A 16190-nucleotide genomic window follows, 5' to 3' on the forward strand; every position below is an offset into this window, starting at 1 on the left:
TTTCTGCTTATGTCTTTCAGTGCTCTGTCAAGTTCTTCGCGCAGTGTCGTATCTCCCATTTCAACTTCATCTACGTCCTCTTCCATTTCCATAATATTGACCTCGAATACATCGCCCTTGTACACACCCTCTATATACTCCTTCCACCTTTCTGCTTTCCCTTTTTTGCTTAGAACTGGTTTTCCATCTGAGCTTTTGCTATTCATACAAGTGGTTCTCTTTTCTCCAAAGGTCTCTTTAATTTTCCTGTAGGCAGTATCTATCTTATCCTTAGTGATATATGCCTCTATATCCTTATATTTGTCCTCGAGCCAACTCTGCTTAAGGTATTTTGGGCTTCCTGTCGATCTCATTTTTGAGAAGTTTTTATTCCTTTTTGCTTCATTTACTAAATTTTCATATTTTCTCCTTTCATCAAGTTGGTAAATGAAGTATTTAGTAGGTGTATAAGTTTGTAGTGTTTATGCTTTGCCTGGTGGCATTCCGGTTAGTTTGGGTTTGTTTATCGATTGCCATGTTTTATTTGTAGTTACCTGTTGCTATTGAGTTTACATATTGTAATTTTATCGTCTGGAGATAGTGAGTGGAACTGTGGACGCTAGAAAATGGCGTTTGAAGTGAAGAAATTGGAATATTGCCGACATAATATTCTACTTGAGTTCAATAGAGGGCTGGCAACAGTGGAGGCAGCCATAAATATTTGTGCCATGCATGGGGATAGTGCCATTGGACAGAGCTCGGCAAGAAAATGTTTTTCTCTTTTGAGGGAGATTGTTTTGGCATTAGGGACTCTCCAAGTTTAAGTTCGGTGTTTGATGACGATTGTCTAAATGTATTAATCGACAATGGTCCACGTCAGTGTACCCGAGAACGTGCAAATGCCTGAGAACGGGCAAATGTGACCAACTGCGATCATTCCTCAACCGAGCGATATATGCGTGCGTTGTGGAAGGCTCAAAAATCGCGTGCGTGTCTACCACATGCCCTAAGGGAAAATCACAAAAATCGGCGGTTGGCTGTAGGTGCATCTCTGCTTGCTCGTCATCAGTTTGTTCGTGAACGGTACCAAGCTCGTTACCAATTGGCCCGTGAACAACACCAACCATTCCTATCCTGCTTTTGTATTTCCACCCTTTTAGCAGGACGTCTCTGATTCAAATGGTTCAAATGGCTCTGAGCACTATGGGACTTAACATCTGATGTCATCAGTCCCCTAGAACTTAGAACTACTTAAACCTAACTAACCTAAGGACATCACACACATCCATGCCCGAGGCAAGATTCCAATCTGCGACCGTAGCGATCACGCGGTTCCAGACTGTAGCGCCTAGAACTGCACGGCCACTGCGGCCGGCGACGTCTCTGGGGCGACGGCCGTTTACTATCGTGACAAAAAATAAAAACACCTACAGCCGTCCTTATGATTTCATTTTATTTTGTCGCTACCAGTTTCGACGCTTCATTGCGTTATCTTCAGGCTGTTTTGATGCAGTACAGGTTGATACGATCCCCATGCACAACCCATCAGTTGCCAGCATTACTGGATTCGCAGATAATGTATCAGTACTCCTACCATCGACTGTCAACAGTTGACTTCACAGAGGTGTAGTCATAACTGCCGACTTTTATTGTCAATAACGCCCGCCCACATACTACTACATCGATAAAAAACACTGTACACAAGTTGGATTTTGAAGTCATTGTGTAATGATCTTATTCACCTGACCTTGCACCCTCAGATTTTCGTCTCGTCCGTTTTCTATCGAACAGCCTTCAAGGAACTTCCTTTCGGGATGAAAATGCGGTTAGAACATGGATCGATGAGTTCTTTGCCACAAAACTACGTAATTTCTACTACTACGGAATTGAAAAATTACCTCAGCGCTGGCAGACTGTTATAAATTCGGAAGGAGAGTATACTTTTGGAAACAAAAGTCTTTGTTATATGCATTTGTTGTCTTTATTAAACTCATGAAAAAACGCTACGATTTATGAATCAACTAGGCCATTGCTGAAGAAATCAACTAGGATAATGAGAAGATTTGCGACAGGGAAACAGTGACATGAAATCCATCATCCTACGTCCTGAATTATTTGTTGGGCGTATTCCAGTGTCTGTCTTCCCCTACAGCTTTTACCCTCTATCGCTCCCTCTGTTACCATGGAGCATATATCCAGATTGTTGAAACACTGGTCCTATCACATTTTCCCTTGTCACTTTTTTTAAGTGTTCCATTCTGCGATGAAGCTCCTTCTTTACCCTATTAACCCACCTAATTCAACAGTCTTCTGTCGCGCCACATCACAAACCCTTTGATTCTGTTCTGTTCCAGTTTTCCTACTCTCCATGATTCGCTGCTATACAATTCTATTCTCCAAACGTATATTCTCAGACATTTCTTCCTCAGATTAAGACCTAGGTTTGATAGCAGTATGCATCCATTGCCCAAGAGTGCACTCATTGGCTACAATAGGGTGCTTTTTATGCCCTTCTTGCGTCGTCTGGCATGGGCTACTTTGCTTCCAAGGTAGCAGAATTCATAAAACTTCGTCTACTTTGCGATCACAAATTACGATGTTAAATTTCTCGCTGCTCTCATTTCTGCTACATCTCATTATCTTAGCTTTTTTTCCGGTTCACTCTCAATGAATACTCTGTTCTCATCAGACCGTTCATTCCATTCAACTGCTCACGTAATTCTTCTTCAGTTCCACTGAGAACATTGAAGTCGTAAGCGAATCTTATCATCGACACATATTTAATCCCATTCTTGGAATTTAGAGTCAAAATACTGCATCACTGTCTTACAAGCTTTTTAATCCGAGTACTCCGTTCTTGGTCTTCCAGTGTTATTGCTCTGCCTTGGTTCTCGTACATACTGTTTATTACCTGTCTTTCACAATAACTTACTCCAATTTTTCTCAGAATTTAGAGCATCCTGCACCGTTTTACACAATCGAACGCTTCTTCCAAGTCGATATACCTTAAGAATGTGTCTTGTTTCCATTATCAAGCGCAACTTCAGGACTGCCTATCTGTAAAGCCAAACTGATCGTCATCTAACGGATCCTAGATTATCTTTCCCATTCTTCTGTGTGTTATTTTTGTCAGCAGGTCCTATGCGTGAGCTGTTAAGCTTATTGTGCGACAGTTTTCACACTAATATCTCTTTGCTGTCTTTGAAAATGTGTGGATGATATTTTTCCGCAAGTGTGGTGGTACGTCGCCAGTCTCATAGATTCTACATGCCAGTCTGAATAGCCGTGTGGTTTCCAATTCACCCAATCAATTTAGAAGTTCCAGTGGTATGTTGTATATCCCTTCTGCCTCATGTGACCTCATATCTTCCAGAGTTGTTTTACATTCTGACTCTAACACTGACTCCTCTGTCATCAGTATCAACTACAATTTCTTCTTCTATCACGTCATCAGACAAGCCTCATCCACACAGAGGCCTACAAATTACTCTTTCGAGCTATCCCCTTTCTCTTCTGCTTTTAAGAGGGGTAGGGCGTCAAATGGGCCGACTTGAAGCAGGAGAGGCACAACAGAACATTTTAATTTCCACTGTCCACACTTTTACAAATAAATTCTTAAAACTTATTCAGTATGACCAGGAAGGATTCAGAATTCACACTAGTGGAAGTTCATGAAACTCTAGAATTTTCCATATCTGTTAAAAACTGTGGTAAAATTGAGATAATTAACTATAATATTCTATTTTTTCTAAACATGAAGTTTAAATGTAACAGCTCATTCATTTTTTCATAAACAGTGTACCTACAGCAACAAATGCAGCCAATCGTAAGTGAAAAAAATGATGAAATTTCACATGTATAAAAAATTTATTTTGTTATTTTTTGAATTTCCACTGCTATGAATGTGAATCCTGGCTCTTTCCTGGTCATTGTGACAAAATTTTATGAATTTATTTGTAAAAGTATAGGCAGTTGAAATTAAAATGTCTTGTGGTGCCTCTCCTGCTCCAAGTCGGCCCATTTGACGTCCTAACCCCCTTAAGTGTGTAATTCTTCTTGCACTATTAACGTTACCAACGTTACTTTGAATTTAACAGATGGCGATTTTGACTTTCACAAGCTCTGAGTCAGTCCTCCAGAAAATCGTTGCTTTACGGTTTCTTCAAATTTTTCCAGCAGCCAATTGAAGTATTTCATCTGTTACTCAAAGTAGCTTCACATCTTCCTCTTACGGTTCTAAACTTAAGACCTGGCCGCTGGCAGGACGCCGCAGAGCCTAAATTCAAGCCGTTCTCTCAAGGCGTGCAATAAAACAGACCACTCCTTAGAATTCTAAGGCCAGCTGTATGCGTGATGTGGCAATACCGTAGGATGCGGATGCGTCTGGAGGAAGTGTTGCCTTCTTCTCCAACCTTTATAGTGCGAATCAGTTTGTGCTCTAGTGGTAAACGACGCTCAGTGTAGACAGAAAATTGCGAATTTGAGTCGACTATTTTATTTATTTTTAAATCGACTATCGGCTGTCTGCTAAAGTTATGTCTGATGGAACTCCAAAGGTAATTCGTTTCACTGTCTAACTGACCAGTGATAGCAAAAACTTACAGAAACAATTTCGCAAAATAGTTGGTGGCTGCGTCAAAATCAGAACAGTTCCACTCTAGAGTAGCCTCCCCCTGAAACTGGCGATGTCTCACCAGGTGACTACGGTGCTGCGCTATCATAGTGTTCATTTATCTTACTGTTATTTATTGGAGTTTGCTTACTTGAAACTTTGTAAAATAGAGGCGGAGGAGGAAAAAGGTCTCACATTTGCGACATGTTGTTCACTTCCTATGTGATCATTTGATTATTAAAATTAGCTTTCAGAAATCGTGTGTGTGTAGGAACAAACTTCTCTTTCAAAAGCCGTCTTGCTACTTCCAGTATTTCACTGTGTAGCCCGTGTCCCTATTTCTATACATGTCTGCTACTTTCGTACGTTTTCTTTTTAAAGAAGAAGCGATCCTATCACAAACCTTGCTGAGGTGCGGAGATCCATGATAAGTGGCCTTATGATTATTTTCATCTGTGTTCGTACTTGTCAGTGTGTTAGAATGACTATTGTGGAATGGAGGCCCTAATCGGAATGATATCCATTACAGTAAGCAATATCCTGTTGTCTCTGGGAAGTTAAACAGTGGCTCTACGTTTTGAAGCATAATGCTTCATTGGAATGATGTTACTGAAGAAAACATTAGTCTTATTGGGCGTCTTTTTTAAAGTAACAACATATTAGAAGTAGTATCAAACTTGCACTGAATTATAATTTTTCACTTGTCTGAAGATCATTAATTATGAGAGCGGCTTTACTTTTATCTGCCACACGCTCTTCAAGTTTAGTTTTTATAGAATTAAGCAATGCTTTTTCGTTAATGACAGTAAAATGATCTGGTTCAGAAGGCTGTGTACTAATTAGAAGGTCTCAAATATATTTGTTTACTTTAACTGTTACTTCATTACCCTCAGCTGTTCAAAGTATAACACCATACATTGCCATAACAATATGTGAGATATGTGTACTTATTTGTCGTTGTTGGGAAGTTACATCAATATTGTAGGTCAGACCTTTTCCTAAAATGTCACTTTCACCATCACTGAACGTAAGTTCCGTTAAGTTCTACATCTACATCTACATTCATACTCCGCAAGCCACCCCACGGTGTGTGGCGGAGGGTACCTTGAGTACATCCACCGGTTCTCCCTTCTATTCCAGTTTCGTATTGTTCGTGGAAAGAAAGATTGTCGGTATGCCTCTGTGTAGGCTCTACTCTCTCTGATTTTATCTTCATGGTCTCTTCGCGAGATATACGTAGCAGGGAGCAATATACTGCTTGACTCCTCGGTGAAGGTATGTTCTCGAAACTTCAACAAAAGCCCTTACCCAGCTACTGAGCGTCTCTCCTGCAGAGTCTTCCACTGGAGTTTATCTATCATCTCCGTAACGCTTTCGCGATTACTAAATGATCCTGTAACGAAGCGCGCTGCTCTCCGTTGGATCTTCTCTATCTCTTCTGTCAACCCTACCTGGTACGGATCCCACACTGGTGAGCAATATTCAAGCAGTGGCTGAACAAGTGTGCTGTAACCTACTTCGTTTGGTTCCGGATTCCATTTCCTTAGGATTCTTCAAATGAATCTCAGTCTGTGCATCTGCTTTACCAACGATCAGCTTTATATGATCATTCCATTTTAGATCACTCCTAATGCCTACTCCCAGATAATTTATGGAATTAACTGCTCCCAGTTGCTGACCTGCTGTATTGTAGCTAAATGATAAAGGATCTTTATTTCTATGTATTCGCAGCACATTACACTTGTCTACATTGAGATTTAATTGCTGTTCCCTGGACTATGCGTCAATTCGTTGCAGATCCTCCTGCATTTCAGTACGTACTTTTGGAAAAAAATTTACCTCTAACTGCTCAGTGGCTTGTGTAACAGGCTGTGGATTAGGTGCACATAATTCATTTTCCTTTGAGGGATTTTTGTGAGTTTAAGACCAATTGTAAAACAAACAATGCGCTCATATACCTAATCAAACTGTTCATAAATCTGGCGAGCTGGGGAACCAACACATCAATTGGAACCCACCACGGTGCTCCTCGAAGCACCCCATTACACTCCTTGCCTTGTGACATGGCGCATTATCTGGTTGAAAAATTCATCTGTCATGAAGGGGCATACGTGGTCTCCAGCCTTGGCCGGCATGGTGCCTTGAAAGAGCTCTACTGGACCCTTGGATGCCCACGTGAATATTCCCCAGAGCACAAAGGAGACGTTGCCCGCTTGTCTCCGTCCCACAACACAGGTGTCAACGGGCTGTTCCCCTGGAAGACGATGGGTTCGTGTCCTCGCAACGGCATGATGAAGAGGGTATCTAGATACATCAGTCTGTGCAACACACTGCAAATATACCAGCGTCCAATGCAGATGTTACGCACCCATTTCAATCGTATTTGCCAATATCGTGATGTTTACATTGGCACAAGCATGCGTCTTTGGCTGCGGTACCCATCGTTAGGGAAGTTAGGTGCACTGTGTGTTCAGACACACTTGTACTCCACTCAGCATTAAAGTCTGATGTTAGTTTCACCACAGTTCGCCACCTGCCTTGTTTTACGAGTCTGCACAGCCTACGACGTCCGACATCTGTAATGAGGGGTGTCCGCCCAAACCCACGACGTCTGGACGTGGTTTCACCTTGGTTTCGCCACGTGTTAGAGACACTCAATACATCACTGCTCGAACACTCCACAAGTCGTGGAGTTTCGGAAATGCTCGTCCCGTGTCTCCGGACAATCATAATCCGCCCTCGGTCAAATGCAGATAGATCGCCCGCCTTCCCCATTCTACACACACCAAAAAAGTTTTGCATCGACTCAGATCCGGAACCTGTACAGAAAATTGGAATAGAGATCAACATAAACATCATTTCCGCTCTTTTTATTGCTCATGAAAACTACACATTGCATGTCGAAATATCATACAGCGATACCTTCAGAGTTGGTGGTCCAGATTGCTGTACACACTGGTATCTCTAATACCCAGTAGCACGTCCTCTTGCAGTGATGCATGTGCCTGTATTCGTCGTGGCATACTATCCACAAGTTCATCAAGGCACTGTTGGTCCAGATTGTCCCACCCCTCATCGACGATTCGGCGTCGATCCCTCAGAGTGGTTGGTGGATCACGTCGTCCATAAACAGCCCTTTTTTATCTATCCCAGGCATGTTCGGTAAGGTTCGTGTCTGGATAACATGCTGGCCACTCTAGTCGAGTGATGTGGTCATCCAGAAGGAAGTCATTCACAAGTTGTGAACGATATTGATGTGAATTTTCGTTCATGAAGGTGAATGCCTCGCCACGATCCTGCCTATATGGTTGCACCATCGGTGGGAGGACGGCATTCACGTATCGTAACGCCGTTAAGGCGCCTTCCATGACCACCAGCGGCGCACGTCGGCCCCATATAATGCCATCCCAAAACAGCAGGGAACCTCCACCTTGTTGCACTCTTTGGACAGTGTGTCTAAGGCGTTCAGCCTGACCGGGTTGCCTCCAAACACGTCTCCGACGATTGTCTGATTGAAGGCATCTGTGACACTCATCGTTGCAGAGAACTTGATGCCAGTCCTGAGTTGTCCATTCAGCATGCCGTTGGGCCCATGTGTGCCGCGCTGCATGGTGTAATGGTTGCAAAGATGGACCTCGCGATGGACGTCGGAAGTGAAGATCCGCACCATGGTGAGCAGTGCGCAGTTTGAGTCGTTACACGACGTTCTGTTATTGCACGAAAAGCGTTATTGAACATGGCGGCGTTGCTGTCAGGATTCCTCCGAGTCATAATCCGTAGGTGCGGTCATCCGTTGCAGTAGTAGCTCTTGGGCGGTCTGAGAGAGGCCTGTCTCTATCTCCTCCATGTCCGAACAGCATCGGCTTTGGTTCACTCCGAGACACCTGGACACTTTCCTTGTTGAGAGCCCTTCCTGGCACAAAATAAAAATGCGGATGCGATCAAACCGTGGTACTGACCATCTAGATATGAACTACAGACAACAAGAGCCGTGTACCACCTTCGTGGTTGAATGACTGCAACAGTAAATGTCGTGTGATTAGGTCCTCCCGTCGGGCAGACCGTTCGCCGGGTGCAAGTCTTTCGGTTTGACGCGCGTCGAGGGGAATGAAATGATGACGATTAAGACAACACAACACCCAGCCCCTGAGCGGAGAAAATCTCCGACCCAGCCGGGAACGAACCCGGTCCCTAAGGATTGACATTCTGTCGCACTGACCACTCAACTACCGGCGCGGACTGACTGGAACTGATCGGCTGTCGGACCCTCTCTGTCTAATAGGCGCTGCTCATGCATGTTTTTACACCTTTGGGCGAGTTTATTAACATCTCTGAACAGTCAAAGGGACTCTGTCTGTGATACAATATCCATAGTCAACGTCTATCTTCGGGACTTCTGGGAACCCGGGTTATACAAAACGGCTAGCACTGTCACTGATACTACATGCAGCGTGCTTGTTTCTTACTAACAGTCGTTCTTCGTCAGGTGATGCTACTATCTCCTGGACGGGTTTGTATGGATATTATGTCGTGGGTCGTAATGTTGTGGCTTATAAGTTTTCATAACATGGTGAAAGAAGGGAGAGATAGTATCCTCTAAAGTGACATCTGGTACGTCTTTTGCCATCGTTATGTGTGATTTCAGGATGCTGTTCCGCACAAGATGTTGATTTTTCTGTTGAAGAAAATCAATCCTTAGTTATAAGATCCTGTGATTGTATACAGTGGGACCAGGGACGGCTGTGATGGCCGCATGCGAGCCGACGCTCGCTATGCCTCAGCTTCTCTCTGTCCTTCTCGGAAGTGCCGGGTACAGCGTGACATTTCATTTAGTACTGCGGTGTGGCATTTCCCGGTCTGGGCAACATTCTTCAGTTCGGCAGAATCGTGGTGTCACCATTTCTTACCCGTTCGTTATTTGTTCATGGTGTGAAGGACAGTCACAAACGCAGTGGCTGTCTGTTCAAAAACAGGTAGTCTAGCGATGTATCGTCACAAGCCTATAAAAATGAATGAGAATGATGGAAGAGAGGGATGAGGGTCCTCAATATCTATTACGAAGTCGCATAAGCGACAGTACTGGAAATTTGCTATGAGACGACATTATAACACAGAAAGAATTAAAGATTTAGTTGATAATGAAAGAGCAAAAAATTACAGCGATTGACAGGCGGGATTCGTTGTTCAGTACATCAAGAAGCGCTTTATGCTGAATTTGCAGGCATGCAGCACTGCAAAGTACGTTTGTTAAGTTGGAACCATTTTTCGATATACAACACGCTATTGTTGAATTTATGAAGGAAGAAGGAGTGCAGGAACGAAAACTGGAACATCCGGAACGGATTGCAAAACTCGCATTTTAAGTGGACTTAATTCCACGCTTCAGTCAGTAAGACACTCAAGGTGGCAAACAACTTCCTTCTGATTTGATGGGGATGAATTTAAAGGGAAAACAGCGTTATAGAAGATACTTTCTGAGAAACGGAGTGCGGTTCCGTAATCTCACTGCCGTTAAAGAAAATGCAAGATCTCTGGCCTTGCAAGAATTAGTCGGATATTTGTCTAAACGTTTTGATGACACTGCCAATCTCACATCTGTTTCAGAGACGGATTTCTATTTCAGTTGAAAGCGCTGTGTGCATGTGCTGATGTAGTTGACTGATCTATTTTAAAGACCAATCCTTTTACATTAAATATGCTCATAAACTTTACATTGTTTTCCTCAGGTAAAATTTTCACATCCCTGCAATAAGGTGTCAAAAGTGCTACAACATTTCGTTCAACATATGCGTGTGAAACGCCTTTTTCCGATATTGAAAGTAAGACACGACCTCAGTGCGAAAATTCGTTATGTGGTCTGCGCCTGTCTGTATCCAAAGTTTGTACCAGATAAAAATTATATTACATCTTCAGCATGTCAGAAATAATTCAGCAACACTGAAAACGTGTTTCGTTTGCGATCTATGATCTTGAGGAATAGGAAACAAAGTCGGCTGCAACGTGATTGCATTGTTAGCTAAATATGATGAATTCGCCATTTCCCACCCCTCCAGCTGAGACATTGTGGCGTGGTGGTGGGGAAAGCGTGTAGCCAGGATGAGCGCTGTGGCAGGCGAGCAGTGCACGACTCAAGAGCTGGACTCTCGGCTGCCCCTGGTATACAGCGTAGGATCTGTCTTAGGGACTGGAACGAGTCAAGATATATAGTAGCGAATGAGAAACATATCGTGGAAACTTTATCCTCTTATTGCAGTAATAATAAAGAAACACTGTAAAGATCAATACTATCATGGTTATTCCAGATAAATTTAACCTAGCTAATTATCTAATACTATAGCTTCCTCATTTCTATTGCATATTTTTGTTAAATAACTGCTGTTTATCAAATGTTGATAACTTACCATTTACTGGATTATACTGGTGTTTTTCTTTAGCGGAAATGGAATCTCGAGTGGTGGTTCTGGATATGAGGTATGTGCAAATTTCAAAATCCATTTATCTACTCTCAAGAAAATCGAATCAAATACCACACAGAAGGAGTGTGCAGATTTATTATTTAAAAGAGTACACTCATAAAAAAAGTAAAATATCAACACAACTACATCGGTTCAATTTCCGATCACCATAGAAGAACGCCGGCCAGTGTGGCCGTGCGGTTCTAGGCGCTTCAGTCTGGAACCACGTGACCGCTACGGTCGCAGGTTCGAATCCTGCCTCGGGCATGGATGTGCGTGATGTCCTTAGGTTAGTTAGGTTTAAGTAGTTCTAAGTTCTAGAGGACTGATGACCATGGATGTTAAGCCATTTGAACCATTTGAATTTGACAGAAGAACAACAAATTAAACACTTAATCGAATTTATTTTCAAGCAAATGAAATTCTCACCAGCTAAAGAGTAGTGGATTTGACATGAATGAATATACTTAAAATATAATGTCTCTTAACTCCCTTAAAACACTTACCAAAATTCCCCCAATACAGTCCACAGTCATTAGCAATTACAGCATAAAATACCAATTCGTTTGATACTGTATTGACTATCAACCACCAAATGAAATAGTGCCGAAATATGGAATAACTAGAACCAACGTTAGCCATGTTGTGTAACAACGTAATAAACACCTTACAGAAATCTATCTGCTTGCCAGCAGCGAATAACTCTTTCAGCAAAACTTATGCCGATTTGCAAGCAGTGATTCATAAGCCGTTACATAGATTTGTATGTCCCCTAGCTCATGGTGAACTAAGCAGTTTAACACAAATTCTGTCCTGCTGATCTATGCAGAAATACTTCAGGACTTATCACAGCAAGCGAACCAACATTGGGCGAAGATCTCCCGCGTTGCGCGGAATTTTCTATAGCGCAGCACTGGAGCAGATCGATACCGACCAATAGCAGTTTTCTGTTAACAAGTCCAGTCCATGGGCCCAACTCGGCGGCGACTCGGTACGTGGCGGTAAATTGTTGAGACCCTGCTGTCACTCCAGGTGGCATACTGTATACCATCACGTGTATGATCCCAGAAGGAAGACGACAACCGTCTTCCTAGAGCCCGCAATCTTTTCGTCGAGCCAGGACGTTACTCGGACCGAGCGCGCAGTCCACGCCCAAACCAGGAGCGGGAGTTTTGAATTCAGACAGGACCGTGATGGGGTAATAATGTTTGATGGAAAATAGTTCCTAAGTAAACGCAGAGGATTGTTTTCAGTATACAACTACTGCTGTGTAGCTTTACAGTCAACTACTACTACTACTACTCCTACTACCACCGTAATAAAAGAAATGTTCAATCCTGGGATCTAGGTATTCACAGTCCGCAGCTCGTGATCGTGCGGTAGCGTTCTCGCTTCCCGGGCCCGGGTTCCCGGGTTCGATTCCCCGCGGGGGCAGGGATTTTCTCTGCCTCGTGATGACTGGGTGTTGTGTGATGTCCTTAGGTTAGATAGGTGTAAGTAGTTCTAAGTTTTAGGGGACTGATGACCATAGATGTTAAGTCCCATAATGCTCAGAGCCATTTGAACCATTTTTTTTTTTTTAGATATTCACATAAACAAGGTATTTTCTTTAGTTTCTTTTGAATATGTTGACAGTCCCAGTGCTGCATTTTATGTTAGGTGAGACCCTGTTCAATATCTTTGCACTCCACTCAGGACCCTATAAAGGAGGCAAAGTACATATGAAAATTGTTTTTGGTGACGTTTGTAATTATGAAAATCACAGTTCAGATGGACCAGTTTTTTACTATATTCATAAAAAATAATTAAGGAATAAATGAGATGTGAAGTGAACACGAGCAACCACAGATGCCTTCATCAGCAAGACGTGAGGTTATGTGCTTGACAATGTGTTCTCAGTGCTCGCTTCTGCCGAAGAAACACTTTTATCGTTTCGGCTCATTTCCTTTGTAGGTAACTCGAAAGGAAATCAGGGACTAAAAGTAAGCCAACACTCTCGTCCTTAAGTCAGTATAACGGGAAATACATCTAACAATGAACTACTTCAGTGCGAGGTCGCAGAAGGTCGATCATGTTTACGGCATTCGATGTCCCACATATTGTCTACCATACAACCACAGTATTGGCTGCTAATAGCAACAGGTGGCAGGATTGGAGGTATCCAACGGTGATCGCAGAATGAGGCTATTGAGCGTAGCTGAACCGCTTAGTCAACGAGTAACTCTCGACAGTGTTACACTGCTGAAGATATGATAAAAATCAGAGCAATGACAACGATAAACGAAGCAAACATTGCATTATATCTACAACAATAGTTCCCGAAGTTGACATATCATCAGAAAGGAACGAAGGAAATTTGAAAGAAATGGCAGTTGAAATATTACCGTTTCTGCCAGATGAGTCAGTGGAATGCGCAGTGTCGTATACTCCCTACTGTGCCCACAACGTACATGAGGAGTAGAATGACAACGATATGTGCTTAACAAGTGCTCAAAAAGAGATACTGACATAGGTGTAGAGACTTGTAGTTCATAATCCTTGTCGTACAGGAAGCCACAAATCCTGTCTCCAGTGAAGTATAGAAAAGGACAATCGTCCAACGAACGAGTACTAAACATAATTACATACATATAATATCAGCTGTAGCACAATAAAAAAACTTATTAACAGATATAGAATGTTTCCGCATTGTAATTCATAAGAAAAATTGCAAATATTCAAGGGAGGACCAAGCGAACTTGTTACAAAAACTGGTGTTTGCGCGTTTCAAGAATGCTCGACAAAATTTACAGGATGTGCGTGACAATGGCCTACTGTTACGCACATCCAGTTGCGCGGGGCATACATTAAAGTGATTTCAAGAGAAGCAGTGGACGGTTGTGTAACTTTAAACAGTGTTACAGAATTGGAAGATGTAAGATGATGAAATTTCAAACAAAGTGTCAACTTGGCGATGCACAGAAAACTGTGGAGTGGAGACGAAAGTTTGTCGATGAGGTAAACAAACTTATCCAGTCCTTCAGTAATGGCCTTGTTTCCAACTCCGAGCACTCGATATTTGAAGAGGAAATGTATATGATAGGAGCCCTATAAATTAGAGCTACCAAGAGATTTGTTTCAGGATCAACTGACGTCAATGCCTTAATGCACTCGTATACAATCATGCCGACTGGTAATCTGGATGGTAAATTGGCTGAAAAGTTATTTATTGTGTTGACAGAAGATGGAGGTGCTCTGTCCTCTACGATTCTTTCTTGTGTGCGTGATCTTGTAAGGGCAGTAGGTAATATTTACGTCACAGAAAACGAGAGTGGCAAAATGGGCCTAAGATAACTACAGCTATGATATGGACACTGCTTTTAGCCAATAGCTGGTCAAAATAACTTGCTTCCGGTTGATTCCTGGCCTGCTTATAAAAATCACTCTCCTTTAGAGTAAACTATCCCTCCTGAAAAGTGTGTGGCATTACAGTTCATACTAATGGGAACCAATGGACAAACTCAGCCTCTACGTTTTTATTTTCGCTCTGTCTATAAAACTATGTTATCGCACTATCTGCAGCTACACCTTAAGTATGCCAGTTTCACGGTAATATCCACGATAGACTGTTTCACATTCAGTTGCACGCCACCACATTCCATCAGCTCTTATCACCCCGAACAGCAACATGATTCTATATGCTTTCTTTTAGAGTGCATGCCTAGCTGACCGTCCTGACCGTTTGTAACTCGCAAGAAGTTAGCCTTCGATCTTGATGGTGCGAATCTTTGTGATTACTGTGGCGTGCCGTTTTTCATTCGTTCTTCATGGTGCAAGTTAATGATTAGTTTGGAACATTTCTTGAATATCGACGATGTCCCTTTTGTGAAATGTAGTACATGCATCCCATAGAAGGTTGATCTCTGCACCGCCCGGACACTCATTTTCTGTCGCCCTCCTGATGCACAGGTTGAGTCATTAGCAGGTTTTAGCTGCTAATAATTGTTCAAATGGCTCAAATGGCTCTGAGCACTATTGGACTTAACTTCTGAGGTCATCAGTCCCCGAGAACTTAGAACTACTTAAACCTAACTAACGTAAGGACATCACGCACATCCATGCCCGAGGCAGGATTCGAACCTGCGACCGTAGCGTTCGCGCGGTTCCAGACTGTAGCGCCTAGAACCGTTCGGCCACTCCGGCCGGCTAATAATTGTTAACCCAACACTTTCAAATGAGCCTTACTAAGGACTGAACTTACTACTTCACACTCTTCATCTAGATCTAAATGGATACTCTGAAAATCGCAGCCGGCTGCTGTGGTAAAGCGGTTCTAGGCGCTTCAGTCCGGAACCACGTCGCTGCTACGGGCATGGATGTATGTGTTGTCCTTAGGTTTAAGTAGTTCTAAGTCTAGGGGACTGATGACCTCAGGTGTTAAGTCCCATAGTGCTTAGAGCCATTTGAACCATTTGCAAATCGCATTTAAATGCTTGGCAGACGGTTCTTTGAACCACCCCACACTCAAGGAGTTTTTTGTAATGGTTAAACACGATGAACTTTCTTGATTAGTTTATTTAAAGTTGACTCCATACAGCATTTGTTATTCAGACGGTCTACAAGAAATTTTGCAGAGGGTGTTTCATTTCGTGTTTGACAATTAATTTATACTTATGGTGCTGTCAGATTATGTTTCGTTGTTGAAATTGCGAAATATGAATCCTTCATGAGATTGCGACTTAAGGTGTTTCCTGTTTCTGTTTCAGCCAACATCTGTGCTGTGTCTGGAGACGTTCCTTATGGTCCCTTCGTTAGCATACTCTTGCTATCAGCTAACATTACCGTTTCTTAACCATATATAAGAGGTTAGGAGATCACTTGTACAGGTTAGGTGAACAAGAAGGCGTTTTTGTAATTATGTGTTCTGTTGTACTTGCTGCATCAGTAGTATCATGCGTCAGTTTCTTTTCTTCTCAACTTAAACATAATCCATTGATTGCCTTTTATCTGCACGTTAGCTACAATAACACGATTCAAAACCTAGAAGAATACGCTAATACTATATTTATTTCTTTATGAAACCCACTTAAAAAATTGACATTCAATTATTTTCATGCCTGCACGATATTCTGATTAAAATATCGCCTTTATGTGAACTTATTTCC

Source organism: Schistocerca americana, chromosome 2 (genome assembly GCF_021461395.2).
Source record: "Schistocerca americana isolate TAMUIC-IGC-003095 chromosome 2, iqSchAmer2.1, whole genome shotgun sequence".
NCBI lineage: Eukaryota > Metazoa > Arthropoda > Insecta > Orthoptera > Acrididae > Schistocerca > Schistocerca americana.